The following is a 21414-nucleotide window of genomic DNA, read 5'->3' as shown; positions in this document are numbered from 1 at the left end:
TCCAATTAATATCATTTGATGATAGATCTCGTTCCCATTTACTAAGTGCAATTATTTTGGGAATACTTTTCTTTATAAAAAGCCAGTAATAGTCTTTGTTTTTTGTTTTCGTAAGATCGATCGATATTGTAGGTGACAATTGAAAATTCACACTATCAAGAAAGAGTGACTTATTTAATTGGGCATGTTTTGCTCTTTCTACTAGATGTTTCGGAATTGCAGATATGATTTGGTAATAATTTAAGGAGGTTGCACTTAACTGTGTATGTTTGTTTGAATTCTTGAAATGATAAAAACCTTCCGTTCTCGCTGAGAATATCTTGGATAGAGACAATTCCTTCTTCAAACCAGCTTTTCAGAAAAATCGGCCTATTCCCAATGAGAATTTCTTTGTTATTGAACAGTATCATTTCTTGTCCATTGTCACTTTCATACAGGGTTTTAAGTTCTAAAAAGTACCACAATACCTGTTTGTAAAAAGGAGGTATATCAGTCTGGTTGAGAAATTTTTTATCGTAATTACAACGTAATAGAAAGTTTAAACCACCGTATTCTCTGAAAAAATGATAGGGAATTGCCTTCCAGTTCTCCTTCCTTGACAGCGCGTCGGTTATCAAAAATCTAGAAATCCAAGCAAGTTTTAATGATTTAGCTATTACCTCCATATTTGGCACACGTAATCCTCCGTCAACATAGTCTTGATACATGACTTGCCTTTTAACTTTGTCCGGTTTTTTACACCAGATAAAGTCAAATAGAGAGGTTGTAACTGAAGAGACAGTTTCCGAGGGGATGACTAACATTGAAGTGGAGTATACTAAATGTGGAATGCCGAGACTTTTTGTTATCAAACACCTTCCAAATAAACTGAGATTCCTTGATCTCCAAATATCAAGATTTGTATTTAGCTTTCGAACCTTAAGCGTAAAGTTTCTTTTCTCATTCCCATTTTCATCGTAAGAAACAAAGATCCCAAGAGTTCTAACAGGTTCTTTTGTCCATTTTAGATTGAAGGGCTGATCTTCCCTATAGCGCCATGGGCCTAACCATATCGCTTTGGTTTTTGAAGTGTTTAGTTTCAGACCTGAATATGTCCCGAAATCGTTAACTATTGCAATCAAGTTTTGGACAGATAATAAATTATCACAAAAGGCTGATGTGTCATCCGCGAATTGACTTATTTTCGACTCTGTTCCAAGATTGTGATACCTCTGACAGTTTTGTCTTGTCGGATCTTTGTGGCAAGAACTTCTGCAGCTAAGATGAAGAGATACGGTGATAAGGGGCAACCCTGCCTCACCCCTCTCGACAATTTAAAATAGTTTGTACAAAAACCATTGTTCAAGACGCTGCTCTCAGAGTTCGTATAGAACGTAGAGATCCATTTTTTAATGCCGTTACCAAAGTTGAACAGGTTGAGGGTATTTTGAATAAAAGACCATTCTAGGGTATCGAATGCTTTTTGAAAGTCTAGAAGTAGCAGTATCCCAGGGATCTTTTGTAGCTCAGTTTGCTGGATAATGTCATTTATAAGCCTAATGTTTTGTCCTATGTATCTCCCTTTCATAAAACCGGTCTGATCTGGATGGATAAGAGATGGTAAAACGCGTTCTATCCTCTTAGCGATAACTTTTGACGCTATCTTATAGTCTACGTTTAATAGCGTTATTGGACGCCAATTTGACAAAAACAACAAATTTGCATCTTCTTTGGGTAGAAGCGTGATAACTCCTCTTCGCTGGGACACAGACATTTCGCCGAAATCAAAAGCTGCATTTAGACTATTTACCAAATCCTGACCTAGGAGGCTGAAATATTGCTTATAGAACTCGGCTGTAAAACCATCGTCCCCTGGCGATTTCCCATTTTGAAAGGTGTTTAAGATTTTCTCACACTCTTCTAACGTTATTTCGCCATCAAGATTTGTCTTCTCTTCATCAGATAATTTCGCGAATTGTAAATCGCTACCAAAGTCAGTAAAAACATTACTACTGTGGTCAATATTCGAGCTGTACAAATTCTCATAAAAGGTTTGGATATCAGACATTATATCCTGATCATGGACAATAATTTTTCCGTCAGACCTTTTGAGTTCCGATATAACTTTTTTATTGTAATTTTTTTTCTCCATGTTGAAAAAGTATTTGGTTGGCTTTTCACCTAGTTCAACCCATCTCACTTTGGAGCGAAAAATTGTGCCTTTGCCCTTGATTTCATAGAGGCGATTTAATTCATTTTTTAGCCTGTCATATTCTTTCAGTTTGTCTTCGATATTTTGATTATCACTACTGTTGCTTATACTTTTGTCGATTTCGTCTAAGCGCTTTTGAAGGTCGGATTCTTGTTTGCGAAATTCTTTTGCTTTGCGAGCGGCGAAAGAAATAGTGATGCTTCTAATTTCCATTTTAATCAGTTCCCATCTTAGTCTTTTGTCAACTATGTTGGCATATTTCTCACTGATGATTGGATAGCTGTCTGTAATTAGAGTCAAGTAATTGTTGTCTTTTAAAAGTGAGTTGTTAAATTTCCATAATCCTGGGCCCCTTGACACCTGGGATAACTTTAAACTGAGTTTGATTGCTTTGTGATCTGGAGTGATTGCAGTCTTTGTTTCAACGTTGTGGGCGTATTGAGTGAGGTGTTTTGCTATAAGAAAATAATCGATTCGCGATTTGACTTTCAAAAATTTAGACTCATATGAAAAACTTTTTGTATGGGGTTTTTGCTTTCGAAAAATGACAATTAGATCCAGTTCTTCCATCATTGAGATAATACCATTCTGATAAGCCGTTGGTTTCCAACTTATGCCACCTTTCTTGTCAATGCTATCTAACGTAGCATTCCAGTCTCCACCTACAATTAACTGTGTGATGTTTAAGAACGCCTTCGCGTTAATATCAACTATACTTGGAAATAGGCCAAAATGAAATTCCTTCAAACTCGGCCTGAATAAAGCCCTAGGGGCACTAGTTACAAAAATATAAGTTTAAGATCAATCGGTTAATTTTTGATTTTTTAACAATTTTTTTCTTCCAAAAGCCCGAAACCGGACAAAATCGAACACAAAAGTAGGGTCAATTCGGAGGCTTCTCCAATCGAAAATAAAATTTTTCATTGAAAACGAATTTCATATCGTATTTGTACCTCCATTCTACTATCTTTAGAAATAATTAGATCGCAATTTGATAAGAAGGCAAATATTTTACAAAATTTTGAAAGTCGCTACCTCAAGACAGCTAAAAATAGGCCAAAATTTACCATATTTTCAACTGCTTTAAAAGCCTCCTGGTACATCGTTTTGCCCAAAACAGCTTAATCAGCCTGAAAGAGCATGTTTTTAACTACAAATCTGTGAAATAAAATTTTTGGGTAATTAAAATCGCGAGCGCTGAGGCGGCAAAGTAAGTGCAGCTATCTTCCTAAAAACCCAACCTTTGACCTTGCCGCAACGAAACCGCTAATAACGAGTTGTGACAATCTTTTCCTTATTTTGCGTAGGTTTCTTGTTTTATCGGTTGAAAACATGTATTACGTGATGAATGCAATCTTACTTGATGCATGAAACGCCCAAAAGTCACATATAGACTTCTGTTTGGACAAAATAAAGCACTTCGTTTATAAATACGCATGCCGAAATTTAAACTTGAACGAATTCAATATTGAATTTGGTTTATGCGTTAAACTAGTTAAATCACGGCAATACCCACCTGAATATTCATATTCACAGCGGTGCCATATCCCTGGAATAACGTTGAAAGGGAGCTGAATCAAAACTTTGCAATGTTTGCGACTGATACTAATCGAATTAATGTTAAAATTGTCACGGGCTGATTGTTCATCAGAGGAAAACGAATGTATTGTTTCCACGGGCAACCCCAAAAAAGTCACTTCCGTTACATGAGCGATAAAGTTTTTTTTTTCATTATAGGCTGTCTTAAGGATAAACAATATAAAACCTCACTTACAAATTATTTTCTTATTAAGGGACCGTTTTTTTTTAATCTAAAGTAAATTTATTTGAAATTGGTTTACGCTGGAATTTACACAGAATTATTGACAGGTGTCACCAGTTTTCCGATAAATGTTCATTTCAGTATCGAAACTTGCGAGAAAAAGAAATCTTCTTTTAGTTTTCTTATTGAACTGTGATTGCATTTGTTGACATAAGAGAAAAAAGGCGAAAAGTTTAAAGTAAGTAAGTAAGTACGTTTACTCGAAAAAATTATTGTGTGCGCTCGTTGGCTTGCTGTGGATACGCAAAACATGTTGGCGGTGATTGTGGTTCGAGTACAGAACGACAAGCGAACGATCATGATGAGTGTGTACGACTAGCTGAATGTTGTAGAGATATCAAAGGCCACCTAAAAACTTGCTGTGTTTCTGATTCGTCATTAAATTCAGAGGCAACACTTTTGCTAGCTAGGGCGGGTAAGTGAAACTCAAGTTAATGCAGTTTTTGCATTGTTTACATAATCAATTTTATTTTATTTTCTCTCTGGACATTTTGTTTTCATCTTTCCCTGTTAAAGGTATATTTAATGAAGACGAGTCGAATTTAATCTAACAATTTGCCCAAGACACCGCGACGCATTTGGGCTAAGGTGGCGAAAAAACAGAAAAACCTGCTCAATTCCGACTTCATGGGCAGCGCATAGAAAACCTAATGTAAAGGGGGAGCGAGGGATAACACTTGGGCAGTCCCGTCGCCTTTACAAAGTCAGCACAGTCATAATCCCTGTTGGTTCAAGTAAGTTTTTAAAACTTCTTGTGAGAAATGTTTCGACCTTCACTTTACCCTCACCCGTTGTTTGATAGCCTGTTCCAGGTAGGGCTTTCCACAAGTTGCTCGGCAACTTTTTGGCAACTTTTCATATTTCGAGCAACTTTTTCCCCTTCGAGCAACTTTTTTCCTCTCGAGCAACTTGTTGCATTTTGAGCAATTTTACAGACCGAAGATCTCCGAAGATTATCCGAGTATTGTTTAGAGGCCATACGAACGTTTCCGAAGATTTACGAAGTTTGCCGAAGATTTTCGAGAAACATCTGAAGACGTTTCAACTTTCGGCTTTACAAAAACCCCTCTGCAAACATGACGTCATCGATATCTTCACGATTTTTCTCAGTTTAATTAAGAAATCCTTGTTATTTAACAAATTTTCCCCTTAATATGTTACTCCTTTTACTGTTAAATTGCATAAAACTGGTTAGAAATCTTACCCTAAAAGGGAAATTAGCATATATTTGGAGAAATTATCTTGATTAGAAGCAGCGTTTTGGATTTTTTGGAGCAACTTTCGAGCAACTTTTATTATCAGAAGCAACTTTTTTGGATTTTTGGAGCAACTTTTGAGCAACTTTTTGAGAAATTACGAGCAACTTTTTGGGAAATCTCGAGCAACTTGTGGAAAGCCCTAGTTCCAGCCGTTCGGTTAGTTGGGAAACGGCGCAAGAAACGGCAAGCGAAAAAATGGGAAGGGGTCTAAGGCGAGGGGCGCTCGCTCTCCTCCCCGCCCCCCTCCCCTTTTTTTTTTTTTTCGCTCGCCGTTTTTCGCGCTTCCCAACTAACCGAACGCCTGGAACAGGCTAGTTGTTTGATTGAACGCAAATATCCTTTGGTCTCGTCACGCCTTCCTTCCCACATTGGGGAGAAAAGATTGCGTGACGAACTTAAGGATTCAACGAAGGGGCTTTCATTTATTAGTGCTTTGAAGCCAATCTGAAAAATTACTCACAGGGCCCGCGCAGCAAGTTTTAGAGTGGGGGGGGGGGGCTAAAGACGGACGCGAGAGCGAAATTAGCGGAGGGGGGAGGGGGGTATATGCTTGAAAATTTTGATGTTAATTCCTCTAAAACGACCAAAAATACATTTATAAATAGCAAACTAAATTCATTTCCATAAAGAAACGTTGCTCAACAAAACTTTCGATGGGACCGTCATTGCTCACCAATCTGTGAAACTTCTCGCTGATTGAGATAAAACCAGGAGAAACCAGGAGAAATAATTTTATGTTCATTGTTAACAGATCAAGGTCGGGACTGTTATAATCGTACCTATATTAACTGGACTCGGCAATCAACTGAACAATTTGTTTGGGAGCCTTATAAACTTAAGCTAGTCATGAGTTCGGATTGAAATTAACTAATTACGTTTTCATGAGAGGTTCGCTTGCAAAAAGAAACCATTTAAAAGACATAAACCTGTACTAGCACAATACAATACAATACAATACAATACAATACAATACAATACAATACAATGTTTAATGTGGTCAACTGAAATTTTTTTCGAAAATTATAGCGACTTATAACTAATTTATGACAATGTTTGTTGTTAACTTATCTGCGCGTCTACTTTGCCAGTAACTTTTGTCCCTTATTACTGACCTAACAAATTTTTTGCTTCGTTATTTTTTTATTTCATTTTATTTATTTATTTTTGCACAAAAGTGGGGGGGCTAAAGCCCCCCTAGCCCCTCCCTCTGCGCGGTCCCTGACTCATAGTACCTTGCAAATAACACCCACCTACCAATCCCTTTGATTGGTGAGAAAAATGTCACGTCCCCTATTTTATTAATTGTTTTGATGTAGTATTTTCCCAATAGTGTGTTGTCATGCCCCCCCCCCCCCCCATCCCCGGGTTAAGCTTCCCAAATAACATAAACCCACATATACACACACACACTTTCGCTACTCTCCTCTGTGTACCATTAAAGGAAAGCGTTTTGTTTTTAAATGCTTGAAAAGGTTCTCCGATGTGGGTGGGGCGGGGCGCGGTGGATGGAGTGGAATTTTTGTATCGACTCGATTATGGAAAGTCTATTTTACACTGTATGAAACGTGTGAAATGGGTAGAATTGTAAACGGTGATCAATCAAAGAAATGTATAAAATAAATTAAATATCTTCTTCCTTACAAAAAAAACACCTTAAAAAACAACAGAGTGCAATTAAAATAAATATTCAATCGATCGATCGCGATCGCGATCGCGATGGGGGGGGGGGCGATGATACCTTATTATAGGAAATTAACGCGTCATGAAATTAACGCGAATTTCAAAAATTCGCGTTAATTTAAGTCGCGTTAATTTTTGTTAACGTTAATTTCCGCACCGTTAATTAAGTGGAGCGTTAATTTCCATTTTCTTGTTACAGTTATTTTATCAGGGTGGTCATCTACCACTTTCACTGATACTGCAAAGAACGCTCGAAGTGGGAAAAATACCATGAACATTGTTTGTGTTTAAGATTATACTCCTACAAGTGTTGAAATAAACTTGTCCCAGTTGTGAACGTCGCGTTAATTTCCTTCATTTTGAAGTGTTACCCTCTCTTTCGCGTTAATTTCCTTTATTGGGAAGTAATTTTCCTTCAATTCGCGTTAATTTAAGTCGCGTTAATTTCCAATACCTTAATTAACACTAGCGTTAATTTCCTATAATAAGGTAAGCGGCACTTTTGTTAAAGCTCGGCCTCTGCACTCCCCTCCCTCTTAGTAGTTATTTTAACACATTTGGGACCTGCCCAGGGTTTTTTTACCCTCTTTAATCATTCTCTTACCTTCATTTATCTGGCCACGTTCTGTTACGAGTTTGTTAGAAGTTTTAAAAACTTACTTGAACCAACAGGGATTATGACTGTGCTGACTTTGTAAAGGCGACGGGACTGCCCAAGTGTTATCCCTCGCTCCCCCTTTACATTAGGTTTTCTATGCGCTGCCCACGAAGTCGGAATTGAGCAGGTTTTTCTGTTTTTTCGCCACCTTAGCCCAAATGCGTCGCGGTGTCTTGGGCAAATTGTTAGATTTAAATTCGACTCGTCTTCATCAAATATACCTTTAACAGGGAAAGATGAAAACAAAATGTCCAGAGAGAAAATAAAATAAAATTGATTATGTAAACATTGCAAAAACTGCATTAACTTGAGTTTCACTTACCCGCCCTAGCTAGCAAAAGTGTTGCCTCTGAATTTAATGACGAATCAGAAACACAGCAAGTTTTTAGGTGGCCTTTGATATCTTTACAGCATTCAGCTAGTCGTACACACTCATCATGATCGTTCGCTTGTCGTTCTGTACTCGAACCACAATCACCGCCAACATGTTTTGCGTATCCACAGCAAGCCAACGAGCGCACACAATAATTTTTTCGAGTAAACGTACTTACTTACTTACTTTAAACTTTTCGCCTTTTTTTCTCTTATGTCAACAAATGCAATCACAGTTCAATAAGAAAACTAAAAAAAGATTTCTTTTTCTCGCAAGTTTCGATACTGAAATGAACATTTATCGAAAAACTGGTGACACCTGTCAATAATTCTGTGTAAATTCCAGCGTAAACCAATTTCAAATAAATTTACTTTAGATTAAAAAAAACGGTCCCTTAATAAGAAAATAATTTGTAAGTGAGGTTTTATATTGTTTATCCTTAAGACAGCCTATAATGAAAAAAAAAAACTTTATCGCTCATGTAACGGAAGTGACTATTTTGGGGTTGCCCGTGGAAACAATACATTCGTTTTCCTCTGATGAACAATCAGCGCGTGACAATTTTAACATTAATTCGATTAGTATCAGTCGCAAACATTGCAAAGTTTTGATTCAGCTCCCTTTCAACGTTATTCCAGGGATATGGCACCGCTGTGAATATGAATATTCAGGTGGGTATTGCCGTGATTTAACTAGTTTAACGCATAAACCAAATTCGATATTGAATTCGTTCAAGTTTAAATTTCGGCATGCGTATTTATAAACGAAGTGCTTTATTTTGTCCAAACAGAAGTCTATATGTGACTTTTGGGCGTTTCATGCATCAAGTAAGATTGCATTCATCACGTAATACATGTTTTCAACCGATAAAACAAGAAACCTACGCAAAATAAGGAAAAGATTGTCACAACTCGTTATTAGCGGTTTCGTTGCGGCAAGGTCAAAGGTCGGGTTTTTAGGAAGATAGCTGCACTTACTTCGCCGCCTCAGCGCTCGCGATTTTAATTACCCAAAAATTTTATTTCACAGATTTGTAGTTAAATACATGCTCTTTCAGGCTGATTAAGCCGTTTTGGGCAAAACGATGTACCAGGAGGCTTTTAAAGCAGTTGAAAATATGGTAAATTTTGGCCTATTTTTAGCTGTCTTGAGGTAGCGACTTTCAAAATTTTGTAAAATATTTGCCTTCTTATCAAATTGCGATCTAATTATTTCTACAGATAGTAGAATGGAGGTACAAATACGATATGAAATTCGTTTTCAATGAAAAATTTTATTTTTGATTGGAGAAGCCTCCGAATTGACCCTACTTTTGTGTTCGATTTTGTCCGGTTTCGGGCTTTGGGAAGAAAAAAATTGTTAAAAAATCAAAAATTAACCGATTGATCTTAAACTTATATTTTTGTAACTAGTGCCCCTAGGGCTTTATTCAGGCCGAGTTTGAAGGAATTTCATTTTGGCCTATTTCCAAGTATAGTTGATATTAACGCGAAGGCGTTCTTAAATTTGAAGTCATAAATTCGTTAAGAATCTGCAAGAATTTTCCTTGCGACTGACGGTTGGTAGGAGCATACACATTACAGATAGATAGGTTTACACCCCTGCAAATTACATCTATTGCAATAATTCGACCGTCAATGTCTTTGTAACTGTTTTCTACGTTTACGACAACAAAAGGGTTCACAAGAATACAAACACCTTTGCTGTGATTTGATCCGTGCGAGAAGAAAACGTCACCTCCCCATTCATTTTTCCATGCAAGTTCATCTTTTGGTTCTGAGAAAGTTTCTTGCAAGAGATAAAAATGGCAATTTTGATCTTTCAAAAAACTAAAGATGGATCTTCTTTTGACACGGTTTCTTATACCTCTAACATTTAAAGTTATAAAATTACATTTTGGAGCTACCATAATCGTTTAAGGAAAGGAATATAGAATGTATTACAAAAAAATATTGCTCATTTGCAACTCGATGCATCTTTGGTAGCACAAAACAAAACATAGCAAAACAATAAAATAGAACGCGCGACACATTACATGAACTACCGGTTTCCGATAATTTTCTTTCTTGTTTCATGCGGTCAGAATCAAATCGATCGCTGGAATTAAACCGAAACAAATCCCACCGAATCTGCCTAAGACAGATCACAGAGAAGTGAAATTGTGTACGATAACTATTTACATTAAACAAAGTTCCAAGTAGAAAACAGAATAACATTAGAACCGTGACGTAACGGGGAACAATTAATTTACAACTCAGGGGGCGATAATCTGAACTACTCAACTCTGTATCACCTACCCAACGAAGACAAAATTAATCTATACTGATTAGTAACTTACATTTCCCCTACGGTAAAAGTGAGGCCAATAATGACAGGATGGTTGAATTGTCAAAGTTCCTTGACGTCGTCGATCGAAAACATTTGTCTTGGTCTTCCAGTGGGAGAAGTTTTGACGAATAGCTTCCCGTCGAGCGACCAAGTGCTTAAAATCTTCCCGTCTCTTCTTTTCTCAATAGCCAGTTTCATCATCTCGCTTCGGTACCCCGTTAGATTTTCGTTAATGAAAATACGCTGATCGGCCAGGCTTGTTCCCGAGTAGCTCGGGAAGATGGTGGAGAGAGTTACATCTTTTAGACGAATTCTCGCCTTGTAACACTTTGCCTTGTCCTTGTGATTAGCAAATTTGACGATTATTGGCTTGATTCCTTTTTTTCTGTTTAAGCGATGGAAAATCTCGATTTTTTCCGGTTCCATCTCCACGCCTACCGCCTGAGCCACCTTGCAAACTACTTCATCGGTTGTAACACCTACATCCTCGGGAATACCATGGAATTCGAGGGAGTTTTTACGGGAGTACTGCTCCAACTCGTCAAGGTTCGCTTGCAGGTCATCAATGTCACTCTTTTGTTTCTTTGAAGCTTTTTTTACACGTTCAAGTTCCAGTTCCAAAGAAGCGACATATTTGTTTTGGCTTATCAATTCTTTCTTTAGCTTTTCGACTTCGCCGTTATTCTTCGCGATGTCCTTTCGAAGTTCAGCCACATCACTTGACAGTTTGTTGTTGTCCTTGGCTAACTTTGCAATATTGCCTTGCATCGCAGTAATAGCGCCTTGGATGTTTTTTAGAAGATTGTGGATGTCTTTGAGATTTGGTTCCATGTCTGGCTCTTCTATTTCCTCCTGAATGGCTTCTTCGTTAAGCGGAGAAGAAGCCACGTGCTTGTTTGGAATCAGGCGATACTCCTGATCCGGAGACGGCACTCCGTTTCATTTTTACTTTTTTTTTTTTTTTTTTGCTTTATATTTATTTATTGCAAACAAAAAAAAAACAGCTACATACATGTACAATGTGTCTGAGCTTTAAAAACAATACGGTACTTATTTACAGTGCTTGCTTATGTTAATTCTTTATCAGCTAAAATTCCTGTCCTTTCAAACATTACATTATTTACAGATGCAAAAACTATACATTTAAGAAGAATAAGTAGACAAAACAGAAAAAGCGAGGTAAACAAAAAAACTTCGTGACGAGTACAAAGACTAATTACGGACAAAAGGAATCAGAAAGAAAATAATAAAATAAAATAAATAGATAAAATAAAGTGCCTTACAAAATTTCACCTAAAAAAAAAGCCTTAGAGTTGAATTTGAGACTTTGAGCTGCTTTTTTCGATAGATATTTTATCTTTTAGAAGGGCTAGGAAGGTTTCGAAGTGGTAGTGTTGTTCATCTCTCGAGGCAGTGTAGATATAATATTTAGCAATGAGTACACAGAGGTTTAAGCCAAGTCGTAAAGGAAAGTTAGTTGTAAAACCATAGATAATGTTTTTCTCGTGTAGCTCAATGGAATCGTCATTTTTGACGTTCCACCACGTAGCAAACGTATTCCAGAAAGTCTGTACATTCAGACAAGAGACATTTTTACTTGCCATAAGAAGTTTACACGATAGAAAGAGCGAACGGCACGAATTTTAGTCGAAATGTTGCTTGAAACCACTTCTTGGGCAGGTGATACTGCGGAGCTCAATTATTTGCGTCCGGCCATGATGAGCCCCCCCCCGCCGAATCTCAAAACTGACGAGGATGATCGAATGGCGGCAAAACTCAGGACCCAAAGCCAGGACTCAGGACCCTAAGTCTTTGGACATTACCCAAAAAATCCCTGGACCAAATGTAACCCCCCCCCCCCCCAAAAAAAAAAATCCCTTGTCAAATTACCCCTAAATTGCCAGGAGGGGCAATAACATAACACAAATAACGCTCGTTTTGTTTATTCATCATACCATAAATACGCTAAGGCCGCGCCAAGGCACTTTAGTTCGATTTTAATACCCCCAAAAATCCCCTATCTAAATCAACTCACCAAAAAAAAAATACTTCCTAAATTTTTCAAACCAAAAAAAACCCGGAATCGAAAATTTCAAACCGAAAAATTCAGTCGATCATCCCCGTAATTAGCAAGCCGGCAAGCCAGATTACCCCCCCCCCCCTCGCTGGGGCTAGTTTAGTACTAAGTTTAGTACTACAGAAAAAAGACTGATGTTGGTTGTTACTGCTGTGTTACCTTCAACCATTCAAGGAATACGCCACGCTTTCACTAATATGGAGGACAGGACTTTTTGATCAGAATCACCGTCGGAAGGACTTAACATGTTTCCTATACCTTTCCATCCGGAAGTAGACCTTGACATTTAAGCCTCCATCCTTTTTTTCTCCATCCTGCTCTGGTGGCTCCTGATTGACATCAGGACTTTCAAGGAGGAGGTGACGAAAATTTCTCATCTAAAAGAAGATTTCATTCGGAATTTAGAAATCACCAATATGATGTACCAATGAATCTAGGAATTGGAACTGTTAACAAGTATCTGTCTTACATAACGCTATTAGTTATTTGCGTAATAATTTCTGTCGGTGACTTGAAAGGAGATACAGCGCCCTTAAATAAACGTGGCCTCCCAACAAACGCCTTATCGAAAGCTCTAAAAATTAATTAACGCACAGTCGCCTCTCGTTCACTTCCCCTGCTGCGTGCGAAACGGGGCAAATGCGAGGCAGCAGTATTCGCAGACTACGTATACTGAAATAGATTGCAAAACTTACATGTTCTCTCGAGGACAGTTTCCTTGACTGATGTTGGTTGTTATTGTGTTGGTTACCCAGCAAAACCCTCTCTTCCTCAGTAAGCTTTGTGTAAATGGCTGCGTTTACAAGACATTCGCGTTTGTCGTCAAGGTTCTTGAGTGCAGCCCTGTGTTCCAAATGGAGTGTAGACATATTAAACGCTACAAAGGTGCGAACACTTAACGATGAAAACAAAATTCTATGTGAATCAAAATATTAACACGTGGTTAAGTTGCTAACAATACCGATTACAATACTGATCGCTTTTAAAAGGGTTTGGAACGCATTCATTCATACACGCATTTGTTTGATAACTATAGGTAAAACAATAAATAACAACTTTCAGCTGATGTGAACCTACTATGTTATTCGTATTTCTGCTCAAATTAACTGAATTAACTTTTAATAAATGTATTTTATAGTTTGTGCCCAAATAATATGTAAGACATCAACAACAGTGAACTCAGAACAGTTGCAGGAAGGCCTGTTCTATTTCCGCAATTCAATAATTAATTCACTGTAAATTGTTTTGAAGTCAAAATGATTTCAATATCACTTTTTTCAGTTTTATATCATCTTTTATTAAAAAAAGGTAAATAACACACCGGGTTTCATAGTTGCATTTAAAAGTAAAAACTTACACGTAATGGGTACCACCCAGAACGAAAAGGTCAATGGGTCTTCCTCGCATACCAGATATACGATGCTGTCCAGCTTTAGGTCCTTCTGCATACCCTTTTGGATTACCTCTACAAATTGTCCATTTGCGTTTGAAACTTCGCCCACGCTCGATCGCCCATGTTGAATGAATGACAGAGAAATCGACACCAACCGGCGCACATGTCTTCATAGCCACGCAAAGCATGACGGTATTCTATGGCAAACGATTGGCCATGAAAAACAAATATTTTCTATTTTTAAATGATTTTTATTATATTTTTATCGTAAAAAAATGTGTCGTTTTTTCGAATGGCAGTTGTCGGCCACCATACACCACACTATCCCATATAATATTTATTATAGTTACATAAATAGTTGACAGAATAAATAAGTGAAAAAAGAAACTAATGTAAACAAACCAATCATAAATAGATAAGTCAATGTAACTGTTGTATAAACACAGGTAGGATATTTTTTTAAATCCAATAACACTGTTTTAATTGACAGGTGAGCATAATCAGTATCAAACGACATAGTATGACAGTCTGTGCCAATGTTTTTTAAACAACTAGAATAAAAAAAGGAGTCTGACGAATTACAACTTAGCTGAGAAGACTTTTATTGACAGAATCAATTTTACTGAAATGAAATTTCTTTTTCCTCGAAAGTTATCAGACTTATCTTCAAGTCTTCCACTGAACTCATCCTCTGCACCTCACTGATGGTTTTCCTTGAAATCCATCCCAACTGTTTGTTGTCACTACCAGAAATGAAACACCAATTGCCTTTTCTTTTCCTTGGGATAAATTCCCTTTAATCATTCTCAGGCCAGCAAAGACAGTAAAAATAAATGACCATTAGCTTATTTTCTGTTTACCCCATTTAAGAATACTTTCCGCATGCAAAGCATCTCTAAATTTCCATTATCTGCTTTGTCTAGCATTAACAAAACCTTTAAGAGTTGTCAGGGATAAATGCTTCCTGCTTATGCACCAGCCAATGTTAACCCCTGCACCTCTCCCCCCACCCTCCCCGGTTGGGACATAGCGGGGCATATGCCTGGAGCTCACTGCAAAAGTTCTCAAATAGGAGTAAATGACCCCGCTCAAATGCCCTGCTCTTTTTGGGTAAAAATAAATTAGCACAGTACTTTAGCAGAAACAATCCACCTGCTTTCAAGCAAACGAGCGAACATCTAGCAAAAACAATTTAAATTAACGTTAAAAATCGTCGTACCATGACCAGGCATCACATATGTCACTGCGTTGAATTGATGATTTGGGTGGGTTGCTTAAGGTGGTGATTTTCCCCCTTTGGAGTGTCTGGGGAAGCCAGCAAAGCTGTCTGAATAAAGAACGGTTGTTTAAGGGCTCAAACGAGTCACCCCATCTCACCCTATCCTGAAAAAGAAACAACCCCAGCTATTTCAGTTCTTACAACCTCACAGTACTTGTGATTAACGGGTTAAACTAAAGGGAATATTTGAATGTACACATCAATTTCTTACCTGTGAACAAGAAATCACCATTTGCATAAGTTGTTATGTACAGAGGACGACCCAGGAGAAAGGGTGTCTTTGCTTCTGCAGTAAATGTTCTGTACTGTACTGTGACCAATGTCACTAGTACATCTTTTGTTTCCTGTAGAATTTGTTCCAGGTCTTGAGATATGGTCTGGTAACACAACTCATCACAGTGGCGATCTTTAAAGGAGAAAACTGCCACAGGTGCCACCTTTCTCATTCTTTTGCTTTCCTTTGAATTCGAGGCCCATATGGATGTCAGCATAGAAACACTAAAGGTGTCTGCCATATTTGTCAGTCTGTAGTTTCTTACAGCTGATATAGCATTTTTACAAAAAAACCATACACTTCATTTAACTCTGGCAATATGAGCATTCCTCTGGGAAGATGCTTGATCGGAGGACACATGTATGATCTTGAAACTTGTACAACATATATTTTGTCCCATTTGATGTAAAGTTTTGCACCTGCTACATGGATCAGTTAAAGATGTGAAATAAAAGTCTTTGTGTTCACCATCTTTGACACAATCCAAAAACGGTTATGCTTTTGATGACATTTAATAATGTTGTCTTAATAGTGTCTACAGTAGCCTGTGCTGTGTCATATTTTGTAAATGTGGCATTGACAAAATCTGGATTGAATTGGACCAGATCGCGGTTAAGATCAAAGAAAAAAACTTAAATAAAAGAGAGAATAGAAAAGGTAAAAGAAGTGTGACCAAGCGTTGACAAAATAAAACAAAAAGTAGTACCTACTTTATTATGACAGGACGACATTTAACTATGCCATGAACGAAACTCTTTTATTTAAGGTCTGTTCTCTTATCGTGCTGTTTTCTTCCACAATTAACATCAATATCAACTCTAACATGAAACAGTATGAAACTGACTGCAACAATGAAAATGATGACATACCCTTAACTTTGTGGTATTCGTGAATTCAGCCTTTATTTAGTCTCTGATTGGCCACGGCACAACAATTTGAAAATGTGAAAACCAAAACAATGCTAATGTAGTTTGCGTGGAAAAGGCAAAGCAAAGTTTCGGGTCGAAGTAAATACGCCAAAAAGAACTGTTTGGTTTCACACCGATGGACGGCAGCACAACATGGAAATAATTCAAGAGCATGAATCCAGTTCACCGAAATTGGAAGAAAATGAACAACAAATAAGCATTGTCAGAAGGCTGACATCAGCAGGCCAAGAAATGAATGCACACAGTCTACGCAAAGTGTATCTTATAACGTACAGCCAAGTGGAACTCCAGGGAGGGAGGGAAAGGGCATTTGCCAACACATGGTTTTCAAGGCCGGCTGAGGCCAGCACAGGCATTTTGGGGGTGGTTTTCGCGCAGCCGGCTACAGCCGGCACAGTCTTGGCGACATTTGTGAAGGAAAGTTAGAAAAATACCACAACATTTCGTAATATTTGCAATAGAAATGGGACAAGGAGGCAGGATCCACAATGGATGCCCAGGAATGAAAGGTACAGAAATCTCCCTATGCCCCCCACAGTTGTGTTGGTATAATGGCAATCATAAGTCTCGATCTTTTTGACGGAATGATCTCTTTACTAAAACATGTTCAAAACAATGCAAAGCGCATACCTCTGTCTTTGATCTGGGCTGCTGTTGTCATTAAGTAAACTCTTGGCAGGTTCATGCCAGTGGCCGTTAATAATTTTCTACGCTGAAATTATTTTTATCGATTGGCTCTGCATTGTAATTTGCAACTTCGCCTCCATATCAGTGTACTTGCCATTTGGCTGCTTATGTGGGGGAAGAGAGCTCCTGAGCCTTCTTAAAACACTCATCGTATTGCGCATTTCTCGTGAAGTCCACTGACCTATTGCCACCTCCTTTGTTTTTTCTTATCTGAACATATTTTCCTCCTAAATCTTCCATCCGAATTCGATTTTCAGGCGTTTTTTAGGTGTTGTCTTCAGCCTTGGAGCATGTTCAGATTTGGTTCTTTCCGGATCACCCGGACGGTTTCCTTTGGAACTCGTGGCTTCTCTTAGTCGTTCTACTTTTTCATCTAGACTTGTGCTTGAATAGGGGCACAGAATGCCTTAATGCAAGTCTGACACCAACTGTCCTTAAACCAAGGGTTTTGAAGTGGCTCTCTGACATTCTGGAACCGGATTTTTTACATCAAAAATCCAGGTAAGACATATCTTAGAAAAAAAAATCGGATTTTTATATAACAAATCCGGGTTAAACATATGTTCAGAAAAAAACTCAGTTTTTACCAAAAAAAATTGCCCGGCTTCACTGTTTGAGAACAAAAACTCAAATTGTAGAATAAAAAAACAGGTTTTAACTATCTTAGACAGAAGAAAAAGGATTTTTAATTACGGCCGGAAAATATTTTAGATAAAGAAAACTGATTTTTCTCTTTAAATGGAGTTTTAAATGTTGTAGTAACAAAAAATTTTTTTTGTCCCATATGAGCCACGGTACAATGCTACATGTATGGAAAATAAAGGCTTTACTTTTTTAATTTAAAAGGTGACATTCACTTCAGCACAAAATGTTCTCTCTGGGTGTCTCTGGGTATACCCTTCAAACATTCTAAATTATCCTAGAGTAATGTTCCTCAGCACTGCAAAATCTACTGCCATTTCCCTCAATGGACAAAATTATGCAGGAAAACATGTCCTTGTCAAGGAGTCATTGATTGTAATGTACATTTTTTGGGATAAGAACTAATAAGAATGTATTGTTATTAACACTAACACCTTGCCCTTTATATACTGTAACTGTTCAAAATAAAGTGAGATTTCTCATCTCTGAACATTTTGTACAAATCTGTTTTTTTAAGAAATGATTAGCATTTGCAAAAGGTCGACATGTAAGTTGATAGAGGTAAAATTAAAATGCCATAGTAAATTTTCTTTAGATTGTAATAGCTCTGTACTCACAATTCAAGTTGATAGTTCTCTTTTGTGTTTGTCCAGCCATTGATGAAAGTCAACAACATGCAAATAACGCAACTTTTTGATGTCTGGAAAGCTATCGTGGGATCTTGCAGGTACATGATTAAAGTGGTCCAACTGGATGAGATCAGCCACCAGTTCCTTCTCATCTTTAAGCGAGTCCCGGGTGGTGTGCTGCACTGATGTCTTGTGAATGCCAATGGATAAATCAAATTGTTGTGTGATTTGTTGGAGGCCAGTAGTTGCTTTGCAGACTTTGCTGATGGAATTGATGGTTTTGTTAGGTCCCATTCTCTGCACCACACTTTTGCTGCATCTATTCGAAATTTCTTGGGCGGGATCATCTTCGATGTTTCTACCAACACCTCTTCAGTTTGAAAAGAACCCCCATTTAAACTCTTCTGATAAACATTCAATCTGGGCTATACTAACAAACATTTCAATGGCATACTTGCTGTAACACCCCCCCCCCCCCCCCCAAAAAAAAAAAAAAAAAAAAAAACTTGAAACAGTTAGTAACAGTTTGATCAGATTTTGACTTGATCTGATTGATGAGATTTCTCTCATCATCTGCCTCTACTGCAGTGTCCTTCATTTGAATTATTAGAATAGCCAGGAAAATAAAGCAGAGTGCATAATTTGTCACATAATCATCTTCGTCATTGCAATCATTGTCTCTCTGAAACAAGAACTTGTCAATGAACTTCCCAAAAGCATCATCAAAGTAGTTCTTGTTGTTGTCCTATGTTTCACAAGAAATGTTCTCTGGGAACTTGTGAAGAGTTGGCATATCTTCAAGTCCCTCCATTACACAAAAGTTCAGAGCAGCTGTTATGATGTAGCCTCTCCCCACGCTAAGAAATAATTCCTCGCTTCCCTCAAAAGAATCCAGGACTTTTTGATGGAGTGGCATTCTGTCGGTTAAACTTTTTCCTAAAATACTTGATAGTGCCAACTTGATACAGGAAGGAGTAGGAGAACTGCAGTAATGATGCCCGTGTATGCCACATAACTGGCTTAAATAGTGAACAGTGCTCGAAATGATTTACATCTATATAATGGGGGGTCTTGCAAAAAGAGACATGCTTCCATCAGGGGAGAGGGGGTAAAAGATCTTAAAAATATTGATCAGAAGGTATGTGTGAACCTGATAACAAATCTTTTGCCCCTGCAAATCTTACACATGTTTACTATTTTCATTTCTCTCATTGGATCATCGTCACTGTCTTTACGATGGGCATCTGCTTGACCAGGTGCCGCAGGTCCCTGGGGTACTTGTGGATTGTCAATATAAGGCATTTCTTCCAAAAGCCCTGCCTTTAAGTGGATTTTGGCAATCCATTTCTCAAAAGTTCTTAAAATGTTCACACAATCTTCATACTTGGCTTCATTTGCATTAATGATGGGCAAACTAACAATAGTTTATTTCTGTGACATTTCTTCTTGGCTGTATGAGGAAAACGAGAACAGGTTAATGAGGATAACATTTGCCGATAAATGTATTATTATTATTATTTATTATTATGCATGAGGAATGTGATCTGGAATTACAGATTTAAAAAACTTGAACTTCGGTAGGAACTCAAGAACAATTCTTCCAACGAGGATTTTAGCTGATGATGCATACCTCTGCCACTAGCATTAAGTAAAAAATTGTTCTGAGGAAAATCGTCAATGTTTCCCTTGGGATACTCATTGGTAAGTCACTGAAATTTAGCCTGTTTTTAATGAGATTGCTGGCAAACAAGTGCAGGTCTTCATTCTGAATCTCCCTTCTCATGTACCCCTTTTAAATCTTCAGGTCCCAGTTGTCACCAGTACCACGGAAAACACGTCCAGTCTTGACTTTCTCAACTACCTGGCCTGAAAAGTGACCCCAAGCAGTTTAAGCAAAATATCCCTTCTTCCATGGGACAGGCACACACCAAGTTTGTTAGGTCTTTCTTAAAGTGTAAAATAAATTTAAGAAATTTATTTTTATATTGTACTCTGCAATCAAATAAAGTAAATTTACATCCTAATTATAGTATATATTACATGCCAATAAGTCCCATTTAAAACAGTGGTACCTGGAAATTGGTGATGAGACAGGAAACCATCCATACCTGGTTGATAATACCTGCTACAGTTAAAGGTACAACATTATCAAAAATCTGGAATTCTTTTACCCTTCAAATAACTCTTTCTACATGGACACGAACATTGTGAATTTTCTTACTGTGCAGAAGTTCTTCTTTTGAGAACTGACTTTGCTGACAAGAAAGGCAGGAATAGTGATTTCACAACCAATGGGCTCCAAAATACCTTTAATGTCAAACCCTTTGTCTGCCATTGGCTGGTCACTTGACTCCAGTAAGGGAAAAAGACCTGACCTTTTCACAAGTTCTTTGTCAGAAATTGAGCCTTCAAATAGAGCACTTACATGAATAATTTCCCCAGATGGCGCTAACACCACATTACCCTTGTACGTGGTATGGGTTTTGTAAGAAGAATACATTTCACTGTTAAGAACCATGCTAAAGGGTGCTTGAACTTTAATTTCAGTGGCATCAACGATTCCCCTGCACCTGGAGTAATGTACTTTGAAGCATGCTGGTGCATGCTGTCTTATCTTTTCCCTTGTAGGCCACATACAGAAACTCCCCAGCATTAAATACAAAAAACTAATTCAAGATGTAAAAATGCGGCTTATGTTAGGCAAAGAGATATTAAAGTTGTCTGCTAAAATCTGATTGAATGTACCAACCCTGAGTTATTGTAAAACTAAATAAAATTGATCAAATAAACTCAATTTACATTGCTTTAAAGAACTTCTTAATTTATTGATATCATTGGTTCCCTCCCCCCTTAACCGTTGCATCTGAGACCAGCTATACATATTTTCAGCAGTAGGTTGCAAAGCATTTAAGGTTATGATAAATATTTTAAAAGTGGGAAACAACAACAACAACAACAACAAGCTTTATTTGCATGACTGTAAATTTGTTACAATATTGCAAAAGCGTAAACTTATTTAGTAATAATAATAATAAAATAATAATATTATATAGTAAAAAACAAAAATGATTCATATAAAATAAATTACATTGATAGTATTTTGTTACGTAAATCAAAACAAGATGATATAAATTTAATCAATTGCATGGTCACAAAATGATCGGAAGAATTCATTAATTCTAAAATCAAGTCA

At 37.5% G+C, this 21414-nt stretch overlaps 2 pseudogenes; both read right to left on the bottom strand.

Annotated features, from left to right (window-relative positions):
• The window catches only part of LOC144648488 (uncharacterized), a 344754-nt pseudogene that overhangs the window by 139250 nt on the left and 184090 nt on the right, over positions 1-21414 (bottom strand).
• Positions 18213-20739, bottom strand: LOC144647911 (uncharacterized; annotated as a pseudogene).

This window comes from Oculina patagonica, chromosome 4 (genome assembly GCF_052425735.1).
Source record: "Oculina patagonica isolate OP01 chromosome 4, crgOcupat, whole genome shotgun sequence".
In the NCBI taxonomy this organism is placed as follows: Eukaryota; Metazoa; Cnidaria; class Anthozoa; order Scleractinia; family Oculinidae; genus Oculina; species Oculina patagonica.
The sequence above is the reverse complement of the archived record's forward strand: the minus strand, read 5'-3'. Positions and strand labels throughout refer to the sequence as shown.